We start from the raw sequence: 12,341 nt of genomic DNA, 5'->3' as shown, positions 1-12,341 counted from the left end.
TCATTGTGGACAGCAGGGAAACATGTTTCCTTACTGTGCATATGACAATAAACACTTTTGATTTGATTTAGATTTTGATCCTTATCCTTCTATTTGGTGAACTGTGTTTTTAAGTGGTTTTCAAGATTTACCACTCTGTTTTTTCAGACTTGAAACAAGTTGACTGTTAATAAGAGCAGCTTGACATAAAACAAAGCTCACAAATACACAAATATCACTTGATATGATGGAAAATGAAAAATACTTGAATATGACAGATGCTGTTCAGAGAGTGCACCAGATAAACTAACTACTAACTGTTCTAGTTGATTTTCAATCTGAAGTCTTAAACTGATCCAGGGACAGAGACAGACAGTTGCAACACAGGAGCAGTTTGATCAGAGTGTGGACAGGTTCAACGTGCACCAACTCTGTCTCCCTTTGTTTTAATGCCACTCACAGACCAGCTCCTGATGGGGCCCCCAGTGAAACTGGGCTGACACAACCCCGCCACTAATCCAGCACCAGAAAGGTAGCTCTTCTGCTGGCGTTTCTCCCAGCTGGAGGTAAATACCTGTTCACACCTCTCAGACAAGCAGCCAAGAGTATTTGATGATTTGATGTCACTTTTAGTGAAGTTAATTGTGTCACTGGAGTCTAAAAAAGGCTAATAAATGAAATGTACTGTAACTACCCAGGGGCCCAGTATTTGTTAGAGCTCTGCACCACTGAAGTAGAATGTGATGCTCCTCCTGCCTCCATCTGCTGGACCTGGCTTTATGGAGGAGCCCTGCCATAATCTCATGTTAAGACCTGATCTGTTTTATTTGCTCACTGGCTGATATATCAAGGTGCTTCCAGTTTGCTGCTTGGCAGGAAATAAACACACAGAAAACTGAGGCATTGCATCACTGTAAGGTTGAAACCAACAATCATTTTCACTGTCAATAGATTTGATGATTATTTTCTTCACCTGCTGATGGTTGTTTCATGTAACATCAGAAAACCATAGGAACAAGGCCTTCATCATTGCCCTGCATCACATTGGCCTGACCAGAAGTCCCAAACCAAAACTTAGGAAAACACGCCGACCTGGTGTGTATTCGCTTTTAAAAGGTTGGTACCAGTGCATTTTGGGTATTTCTGCTTAAAAAAGTCCAGCAGATGAAAGCCACCGAGTGTGCGATACAAAGAGAGCAGGTGGAGTCTGGGCGATGTTTCTCTGGACGCAGTTTGAAATCAGCTGTTTCAGTTTTAATTGGAATGAGCAGCAGAAGCCTTTAAAATAAAGCTGGATCACCAACCAGGCAAAGAGGACAACTACTCTCTGGGGCCTAAAGCCCCCGACGGCCTTACGGGCCCCAGAGGATTCACTCCACAGGACTGGTTTATCCACTGGATTGTGGCCCCAGTGCTGCAGAGGGACAGTGTGCCACTTTGTTTATTTGTTCTAGTTTTAAGGCCTTTATTGTCTTAGTTTTTATTGTGCTCATGTGTATATGTTCCTAAATACAACTGTGTTTATCAGAAGTCACATAGAAACCCTGGGGTTGGTGTATTATTCCAGCACAGAAGAAGTGTGGGGCTGCAACCAACACTTAACTCTATTAATGTGCAGATTCTCAGTCATCCAGGTCATAGTAAGATGAAAAAACTTTTTAAAAAAATCAACTGGACTTAGATTTCTAGGTCGAAGACGTTTCACCTCTCATCCAAGAGGCTTCATCAGTTCTGCCCAACTGAGCTGGAGATATTTATCCCCCTCGGTGGTGTTTCAGTCCTTTGATGGACAATAATGTCCCCTAATGACTGAGTCACTATAGTATCGGTGAGCGTCGTTACCTGTCTTCAGTTAACTCCATTAATAGCAACCAAACCAAACAAAACAAACTCGTGTTCAAATGACCAGTTCTAAAGGAGTACAGTTTACTATGCCACTTTTGTCTTATAAAAGCTCAAGCGATTAATTAAGTATCAAATGTACCAATTATTTTTCTGTCATCTAACCAGTGCCCAGGTGATGTAAAGACATTTCTGTGCATAGTTGGGGTTAAACAAGGCCCAACAGGAAGTTAATGCTCAACCCCTGATTGTACGACTTACAGGTGAGGAACTCTCAGGCCATTTGATTTAGACTCCATAATCCAGAGTCAGCAGAAAATCTGGGGGAGCATCTGCACAGACCTCTCCTTCATTGTTCTCAGCTTCAGGAAAAGTTAAAGAAACATGAAAACCTTGATTTCCAGCAGCAGGAGCAGCTGTACGTCCCTGAGGCCTCGTCCTCTGTTCTCCACCTCCACCCTGCTGCTCATCACACTGCTCCACACTCCAAACACCGCAGAGCTCTTCACATCACATGTCCACCTATTTGTTTCTACCTCATCAATCAGGGAAAGTTCAGACTTGTACCTTCCGGGTCTCTTTGATGGTTCAGATGTTCTCATTTGTTCCTGTGGAAAAACTCCACAGACGCCTCACAGCACGACGACTAGTCTTTCTTTCTGTTCTTACACTTTGTTTATTGTCACTAATTCATTCTATCATATTTTTTACAGGCTCTGTGTTTCCTGGCTTGGACATTAAAGTTCCAGTGTTTCAAATATCAGCTTACTGTGAAGTTTTAGACAAAACTTGGCACCTGGAACCTCCCAGTGAGTCCCAGGACAAGTCTGAGGGGTCGCGTGAGGTTTAAAGGGATCATTTTTCCTTCCTTTTTATTTTGCTTTTGCTGTTGTTGTGACATACATATTTACACTTCTCCAGTCCTGACAAAATCTCTCAAATGAAGCAAAATGAGAAGGAAAACTAGCTTTTTAGCTGAACTGTTCACAGCTCATGTTTTTGTTTAAGGGGCCACCACCCAGAAGGTTGGGAACTACATTTTCTTTTTATGTGCTTTTACAAACATGGTGAATTCTTCTGACAATCCAACTTTACTTCTGCAGGTTTATAGTTTTAAAATCTGTTTGAAGTAGAACTACATATATCAGGAATAAATGGACCAGGGCTCCACGGCAGCAGCACGATGCGGCTCCGAGGAGGTATGTTAGGAACAGACTCCGTAAATTCAAGTGTAATTTGTACACAGAGAGGACAAAATGAGTTTATAATGGAGGCTTTTATTCATGTGTGGAAACTTCAGTGTTGGAAGGAGATTTTCCCTTGTGTCTAATTTTATTTTATTTTTCTGCAGTAAGGATTTACATTTAGAAAACTTGTGTGTATGTGTAATGAGCAGCTGGGGGATTCGATTCTTGAAGAGATAAAGAATAAACAAAGCAGTTTCAGGTCCTTTTATGAGAAAAAAAAACTGTTGATGTAGGACATGACAAACATCCCGACAACCCCATCTCCACTGAATCTATGGGCAACAAACAGCAAACCCAGTGGAGGAAGCTGGATGGAGAGCCGGGGGAAGCGAGGGCTACAGGGGCCTGGGAGACCAGTTAGGGCCACTAACCCACCCATCTCCCCCTTCTCCAATCCATTAAAACCTCCCTCTCTTAGGAGTCCCCACTGGAGTCAGTATCATTTTTCGTCTCCAGCTGCTGATACTGATGCTCCACCACAACCACAACCATAGGCGCCGCTGCTGGCCAGCTGCCTAATGGCCGCCATAAAAGGACACAGAAGAGGATGGAAACAAAACAAGGCAGCAGGGCTCGAGATGTTCCATTGGGTTTCTCAGGGTCCCTCAAGGCCGAGCACAGAGCCTGAGAAAGAAGAGACTGTTTGCAAACCCTGGAACAGTGAGAGGAGAGCTGGCAACTGGCTGTACACTGTAAAAAATACAAATTCTAAGGCTCCATCTTATCAAGTTATTTTAATGTAATATGTTTACACATCTTGTTTTCTTCAAGCAAGTGTAAATGATATCTGGTGCAACAAAAAAAAAAATGTCTGCACTGGGGTTTGGAAAAATGTTGCTTTTTGAAACAAGCTTGACTGAAACAAGTCTCTGCAGAGGAAAATTAATTTTAACGAGTGAGGTGGAGTTTTTTACAGTGCATCTTCAGCCAAGACAATGTCGAACCTGAAATCCAGTGCTACTAAAGATGTTCACACTGGACGTGCACTGTGCACTGAAAGTTGTATGAAATGTGATGCACTGTGATGGAGAGCCAACATACATGTGAAACCCATACAGAGATATGAAACAGGTGAAGTTGTTCCAGGTGTAAACCAGGATCATATATAACAGACATTAGTGTGCATTTAAAGGTTCTACCTGAAAGATGGTGCTGATGACAGAACAGAAGCTGAATAGTTCAATTTGAAATGGTGAAGGATTGAAAAATTATCATTGTCATAAAATATTCTAATGAAAGTATCGGAAGCCTCAGGGCTGAGCAGTGAAATGCCCAGGGCAGGCCCTGGTCTGGCTGCTGATTGGCTGAACAGGTGTCGGCAGCGTCCGGCTCCTCTCAGTCCGATTCATCTGGAGAGATACGTGCATGAGGAGAAGTTTTACAGCTTCATTTGTTGGTGAGGACAAATCGGCTGAGATCTCCCCGGCAAGATTAATGGCACAGCAATCATGGTTCCTGTTGCCGCGGCGACAGGTGTTCCCCGTGGTTACTGTTCATCTAAAAGCTGTATAATCTCGGCGGTGACGAAGCAGGGGAAATCGCACCGCAGAACCAGGACGTGTGACAGCTACATTAAGGAGTGCCAGGTCTGCTTCACCATCACAGGACCCCCACCCCCATCTTCCCCCAGCATGCCTCAGTGAGAGGAGATGCTTATGGAGGCAGCTGATCTCTGCTTCACCCTGCTGTCCTCCATCAGCCAGGCTTCTTTGCATGGATTTCACCTCGGTGAGATTCTCTCTATCCTATAAATATATTTGATACATACAGCTACAGTGTCACACTTAAACATTCTGTACAGTGTAGAGATGCTTGATAAATGTTTTGACCAGGTTTACTGTACTGCTCACACAGGGGCCATCTGCTGCACACTAAGTACTTTTACTTGTGGTACTTTAGGTACATTTTGTTGCCAGTACATGCGTACTTTTACCTAAGCAAACCTATGAATGCAAGGTTTACAGTGGAGTTTACATATCTGGTCCCACAGTCACCACAGACTACAGCCCCGCCCATCACAGCCGGGTTACCTCCACAGGTGAGCCTCGTCACCACATTTAAAGCCCAATGTCCCACCTGTGTGGGCTTTTGCATGCAGAAAACGATCCAGCACACAAAGAGATGGTTTCATGATACAGGTTCCAGCTAAAGCCGAAGATGCCCTGATTCACATTAAAGTAAGTTTGTTTGTCTTGTTCAGCACTTTTCTGCTCAGTGTGAAGACAAACTCTACTAGACTCTGTTCCTCTGCAGAAATAAGAAAGTAGAGGTCAGCAGTTTCATATCTCATCCCGGGTTTGCTCTGAAGCTCTGCAGCAGAAACTGAACCACAGCTGTGAAACACCCACCAGTTTGACTCCAAGCTCAGAGTTTTTCTCTTATTTCCTCTTCTGCATTTCTATCAGCAGCTCAGGTTTCATGGAAAGGGCAATCTGCCGCAATGAGCCGGCATTTTATGACACTAATCAGAGCAAATGTGGTTACAGAGATCCAGTTAGGGAGAAATGATTGCTTTTCACGAAGAAGTCAAACTAAACACGGGTGCTAATGCAGAGCAATCTTAAGAACGACAGTGGAATAAGCACATTTAATTTGCAGCTAAATCAAATAAGTCTTAAATTAGAGAGTTCTCGTTTTATTCTGCCGGCAGAAACCCCCTTGGAGGAAGGCGAGCAGCGTTCAAGAAAACAAGCACCAAGCTGTCTGAACGTCTGACAGCATCACAGCTCACAGCTGCTGTGTTACCTAGAAACAGCACTTACTCCTCCCAAAGTCCCTCCACGCCTTTTCAGGTGAAACTAAATGGCAAACTGGCTCTCAGCTCTGCGAGGTCGGAAAGGAAGGCTGAGGGCCCAATCAGGAGGTCCCTGCGCTGAGCCACAGGAAACCCTTGACCCACCAGATCCTCTTCTGTGTTTTCCAAGATGAGAGGGAGGGAGATACCTCAGCAGGCTAATTAAAGAAGTCCAATTAGAGTGGCATCAGATGGGCCAGGGGCCACCGGAGGATGCCGCTCCCCTAGACATCAAACCATCCTCAGACAGCACTGGGAGAGGAGTCGAGCTGCTGTTACCTTTGTTCTCTCTACGCTTCATCTAATCACAGCACAAACCTCTGTTTTCCGTTTCTCTCCTCCTCCTCATCACTTCAGCTTTACTCCCCAGTCACAGTTTCTAAACAAGTGAAAGTCAGCCAGCCGTGTTCACAAAGTCCACACTTTTCATACAGACACTCTTATAAAACAACCTAGAGCATCACTCCAGTTTATTGAAACTTTTCTATCTGCAGTCATTTAAAACTGCAATCACAAAATGATTAAATGTTGAACTTCTTTAGTGATGTTTAGTTTTTCATGGAAATGAAAAAAATGAAACTTCCACACAAAAAATATTGGCTCAGCTTCATTGACAAGACCAAGTACACAGTCATTTGACCCTGGTGCAGAAGTAATTGTCTGCAGCTGTACACAAAGCCAGTTCCATGAAGAAATGGCTTTCCCAGTGTGGAGGCCTGCACAGAGCCCTGACCGTAACCCTGTGCAGCACATTTTCAGGATGAGCCGCCTGTGAGCCAGGTCTGTTCACCTAAGGACAATTAGGTCAAACTCCACTGATGTTCTTGTGCCTGAACAAGTGAAAATCCCTGCAGCTGGTTCAAGCATCTAGTGGAACAAGAAGACTGGAGGCTGCACACTAGTGTGTCACCACGATACACTGTCTGACAAAACAGCAAAGACTGTGTACATTATATACTTTTATCCTGTAGTGGTAAATGGACTGCGCCATAATCACCCTTGTGTCCAGAGCATTGTAGAGAGTTTACCTCTCTCACTTGAAGGCAGCAAGTTACCATGCTCAAAAACATGAAAACATCTGGACATGAAGCAGCAGCCCTGACTACCTGCCCTACCTACTTCATCCCTATGGAGTTTCCTATGAGATCAGGTCCATGTCGACTTGTGAACTCCAAGCGATGGGTTTTGATGCTGTAAATAGCATGTTTGTTCAGCTGGTCTCTTGAGGTAAACACCATGTTCAGCTCATTAGCGCTGGCCCATCTGAAGGCTCCATTAATAAGCATGGTGCAGATGCTGAACAGACTGAATGTTGTTGAACAGAAAAGTCAGTGAAAACCTCTCGAATCTGTCAGAGCAGCTGCTGCAGCTTTGTGGACCGGGCTTTGATAGTTGAGCTGTTCTCACAGAGGGGATCAAACTCGCCCAACAGACTGGGAGGTTCTTCAGTTGGGAAAACCTTCTCTACTCTTGGCCCTTGAGCAAAATGTTACAGTGATTACATCAAAGGAACAGTTTAACATTTTGGGAAATATGCTGATGTGCTTTCCCTCTGAGTGAGGTGTTCAGTGCAAAGATGGAGTCAGGATGTGGCTAGCCTACCGTTGGCTTAGCATAAAGACTGGAAACGGCTAGCTTGGCTCTGACGGATCATTTTCCCCATCTTAATGCTGAGCTAGCCACATCGCTGTACTTTAAGAATAGCATAAGACAGTTAAATCGAATTAATGAAAATCATCTGAAGCTGCTGTAGGTTTAACATCTGTCATGTCTGAATACAGCAGGAACACGGCCTAAATTTTCAATGGCGATTAGGGGAAAGATAAGCACAATGCAGAGCTTTCCTCTATAGACCAGACTCTTCCATTCTATGTGGTTTAGCTGCTGCATCACAACGGCAGAGGCTTTATAAGATGTGTTTGTGTTGCAGTGTGGAGCCTGGAAAGGAAGCTGGCTCTGGGCCGCCTGCTGCCGCCAGGAGCCTCGCTGCTGCAGGATGGCGACAGATTTGTGATTAAACAGCCACTTTGTCATCTGAGAAGGACATAATGCATCAACACAGGTGAGCGAGAAGCCCGTCGTGGAGTTTATCATCATGACTGCTTCAAAAATTGAAATGGGTTATTTACTGGGTGTCAGTCACACCACTAACACACACGGCTGTGTTTCTCCATCTGACTCAGGCACTGTTATTATTATTTTTTATTTATTATTATTTTTGACAGATCACCCAAGCCGCAAATCTTTAGCTGCAGCCCATTAGTAATCCTCCACCGCCGTCGGGCTGATGTTTATTATTTCCCCGCAGCAGGACGGATAATTTATGAGGGGAAACCTGCTTGTCTACCTGCAGGTTTCAAACAGGATGCAGGTCACAGCCTGTATTAAAGTCATCAAAACCAAATTCACCAAAGTGATTCAGGCAGCAGCAGCATGAACTAAAGGTACTGTGGCATGTCAGAGATTCATGATGGCAATACAAATTCACAAGGAGGGGAAGGAGGGAGGCAACAAAGAAAGAGTGACAGAGGGACAATAAATGAGAAGGAATGAGGAGTTTAAAAAAGGTGAAAGGAAAGAATAAAGCTGGAGTGAGGAAGATGGTGACAGGTATGAAAAGTGGGATGATGTGGAAAAGAAGGCAAGATCAGACCATGAAACATGGGAATGAGGAAAAGGGGGAGGAAGAGGGCTCAGTAGGAAGAATAAAGATGGGAAACATTTGAAATATTAATGTAAAGAGACGGGAAATGAGGGAAGGATGTCAGAATGGGGGTGCAGCTTTAACATTGTCTGCTTTGCTCAGGAACTTTTAGTATTTTTCACCTACACCCAGTAGTGATTAAACGATGATGACGTCCTGCCGGTCTCTGAACTGGCTGCTCCTCCTAACAGACCTCCTCTTCACGTGTTTCACTGTGAATCTCAGAGGGTTTTCTGTGTGAAAAGCCCATGTCCTTCTGCTGCACTTTACCAGCTCACTGTGAAATTCTACTTCTATGTGAAAATAGAGGGAGTCGGTGTTTTGTTAACAGATTGACACATGCTAACAGTAGCATGTTGACCTATTTGGGAACCAAATATGATTCCCAAAACAAAACTCTGGCCGCCAGAAGAGCTCATCAAATGTGTTTTTATCAGCTGCAGGTCAGTACTGCTATTCTCTGTTTACATTTTGACAAATCCCCATTAACAGTAGCTGATGTAGCCATAAGCTGCTCCTCTATGCAGGGTACCATGGATGCAGCATCAGCTTTCACTGGATTAGTATGAAACTGAAGAAAACCTAAAAACATGAGGACTGTCAGGCAGATTCCCTGTTTTTCTCTGATCTCCAAGTGATTTTGGGAGGTTTATTTTGGATGGAATTCACAGTGAATCAAATATAACTGAGAAGTTTTGATTCAAATTTACCTCATGCAGCATCTTTGCCTCATATCCCTCAGCAGGTTTTAATATGGCTTTGTTGGTGTTTTCTTATTAAGACTTCTGGTGGACAGTGACTTTGTTCAAACCGCCCCTTAACAAGCAGCAGTCAGAGGGAGGATGGAATGGAAACGGGTCAAGTCCTTGCTGAACTTCGACAAAGCCTCACTGTGTATGAGGATTGTTTTAAGATCCCTACGTGACTGTCACTTATTGTCCAACACCAGTGTATAGAAAACGGATTAGTAAAGCACAACAGATGATGAATAGCATTTGATTTTGGGAATGTCTGTTAAGGTTCGTGCAGTACAAGCAGGATGCTTACTGTTAAATTTAACCCTTTGCACTGTGAATTGATAGCATCTTGTTTTCAGTGTTTTCTATAGATTCTGCAGAGCGAGTGGAGGTTTACAGTATCTGAGTTGGACTTCTGGTTTGACTGATACTGCTGTGGAAGGTTACAGATAGTGAGTGGAGGGGAAGTTGGACAGATGCAAATGAGCTCTCAGTTTAAATGGAACTGTTTTTTTATTCATGAAGGATTGATCGAGTCGTGGTGTGGAGGAGATGAATGAAATATGCATGGAGCGGTCGTACTGTACTGGCCCGCCAGACCTATGATTAATTTCAGCTCAGTTCTGTGTGCGCTTGTGGATGAGCTGCAGGGCGGCTCATGACCATTGGAGATGGATCCGATGCTTTTGATTGCACAGTGTCAAACCACAAACTGGTACTGAGTCCACGCCTGTCTTCTGATGGAAGCAAAGTTTAAGGCTTTTTAACTTGGTCGGTAGTTTTACATGGTTACACACATAGACACGTCTTTGGCAACATTAGAAAACCAACTGTTGTTCATTATAAAAAATAAATGACTACTAGTGAATGAGTTCAGGCAGTGTGGAGCTCCTGCCCCTGCTGCCCCAGTCCTGCTTTCACATACACATCTGTGCTCGCTATGTCTTGACAAAGGGTTTCTTAGTGGAATGGAGGGTGACGTGCTGTACACTGACCACCTATAAACAGCACACTATACTTAGGATTTCAGAAATATTGATTCCAAATGCCCCCAGCAGTACCCCATCCATCTAGGAAGTGTCTAACAACCCTGAACTGCATTTGTAAAATTTTATAGTTAAAACATCAAAATAATTTATAAAATTGGGTTATTTATATTTTTCCTGTTCAATTTTTACATCTCTAGTTTGACTAAATTAACCTAAAATCAGCTTTTCCTGAGCTGTCAACCACTTTAATGTCAAGAATTAACCATCACGCTCGGCTTTATCTCCCTACGCTTCCACTGTCACTTTAGTTCATTGTCAGGTCTGAAGCCTGGACTTTGTCGCTCCTGTAACTCGGAATGATGTGGTCCTGCTGTTTATTTCTATGTTCTGAGACAAATGTGCTCCACTACTCCATCCATCCATCCATTTTCCTCCACTTATCCGGGACTGGGTCATGGGGGCAGCAGTCTAAGCAAAGATGCCCACACTTCCCTCTCTCCAGACATATCCTCCAGCTCCTCCATCCTCCGGCGGGGGCCTCCTCCCGGTGGGACATGCCCGGAACACCTCCCTAGGAAGGCGTCCAGGAGGCATCCGAAACAGATGCCCGAGCCACCTCAGCTGGCTCCTCTTGATGTGGAGGAGCAGCGGTTCTACTCTGAGCTCCTCCCAGGTGACCGAGCTCCTCACCCTATCTCTGAGGGTGCGCCCGGCCGCCCTGCAGAGAAAGCTCATTTCGGCCGCCTGTATCCGGGATCTTGCCCTTTGGGTCATGACCCAAAGTTCATGACAACAGCACTTCCTGAAAAAAAGTGAAACCTTTGTGATTCTAATGACAATAAAATGATGATTTTGTGAGCACAGAAAAAAAAGAAGTGGGAGTGTGAGTACAATATTTTTGTCATTGCAACTTGGGTTTTATCCATGAAATTCAGCGGTGCTCACTTTAAAGGTCATTTTTCTACTTAGAGTTGTAATTTCTGCAGTTTAAAAGCACTCAGAGATGAATCCTCTGTCCCGTGTTGCTAGAGACACCTGATTCACTCATGGACTGGCCATAGTCGAGACAAACTTGTTGACGCTAGAGGAAAAGTCATTATTAAAACCAACTCTGACCCTGTAGATTGAGGGTCACTGCTGAGTCTTTATCAAATAAAGTTTGTGTTCTTTGGTCTTAAGTTTGTCTTTGTAGAACCACAAAATTAGCTAATAGTGGTAATTAGTGGAGGAGCCTCACAAAGGCATGCCACTGCCCAAACCCACAGACACTGACAATGAGGGTGGACTACTGGGGACCCTGGGAGCCTGGGGCCTAGAGGCCTTCAGTTTGAGAGATGTATAAATGTAAACCAGTGTGGTACAGTGGCTGTCCTCAAAGTCAAAGTGTTTGTTGTCATATGCACAGTATGGAAACACGTTTCCCTGCACAATGAAATTCTTACTTTGTCGTCCACACTGAAAGCCAAACAATACAAGTGAAATACAAAGTAGAATGGCATAAAGATCTAAAGGCACTTCAACCAGTGAGTGAAAAGAAATATAAGTATATAAAAAATATGAGAGCACAACCAGAGAACGTATTCTGATTCGGTGCAGTAGCTACAATAGTCAGCAGTAACGAGAACACAGATAATTTATGTTAAATCAAAGCTGTATGTGCAATAAACAGCAGTTGGTGTGCAGTTATGTATGTGCAGTTATGCATTCGCAACTGAACATGTGAATAATACAGGTGCAATTACATGAAGTGATCCCTGGTAATAAACTCCTCAGCTGTTTAGGAGTCTGATGGCAGAGGGAAAAAGAGTTTTTCAGTCTAGTGGTCCTACATTTCACACTTCTGAACCTCTGACCAGAGGGTAGGGAGGTGAACAGTCCATGCTGGGTGGGATCTTTGAGGATGGAGGCAGCTTTCCTATGCACCCTGTGGTAGTAAATGCTCTGCAGAGAGGGCAGTGGAGTCCTGGTGATCTTCTCCACAGTCTTTACCACTCTCTGCAGGTGCTTGCGGTCCATAGCAGTAGTGTTGCCATACCAGACAGTGATGCA

General features: G+C 44.1%; 1 long non-coding RNA gene across 1 annotated transcript in view; it reads left to right on the top strand.

Moving 5' to 3' along the window:
- Positions 1–5,163: 5,163 nt before the first annotated feature.
- Positions 5,164–12,341, top strand: part of LOC109956691 (uncharacterized) — a 9,646-nt gene continuing 2,468 nt past the window's right edge. The window contains exons 1-2 of the long non-coding RNA XR_002274448.1: positions 5,164–5,245; positions 7,793–7,924. This is a non-coding gene — a long non-coding RNA (uncharacterized LOC109956691). The remainder of the gene's footprint in view (positions 5,246–7,792; positions 7,925–12,341) is intronic.

This window comes from Monopterus albus, unplaced genomic scaffold (genome assembly GCF_001952655.1).
Source record: "Monopterus albus unplaced genomic scaffold, M_albus_1.0 scaffold21.1, whole genome shotgun sequence".
Classification (NCBI taxonomy): Eukaryota; Metazoa; Chordata; class Actinopteri; order Synbranchiformes; family Synbranchidae; genus Monopterus; species Monopterus albus.
Note: the sequence above shows the minus strand (reverse complement) of the source record. Positions and strands in the feature narration are given on the sequence as shown.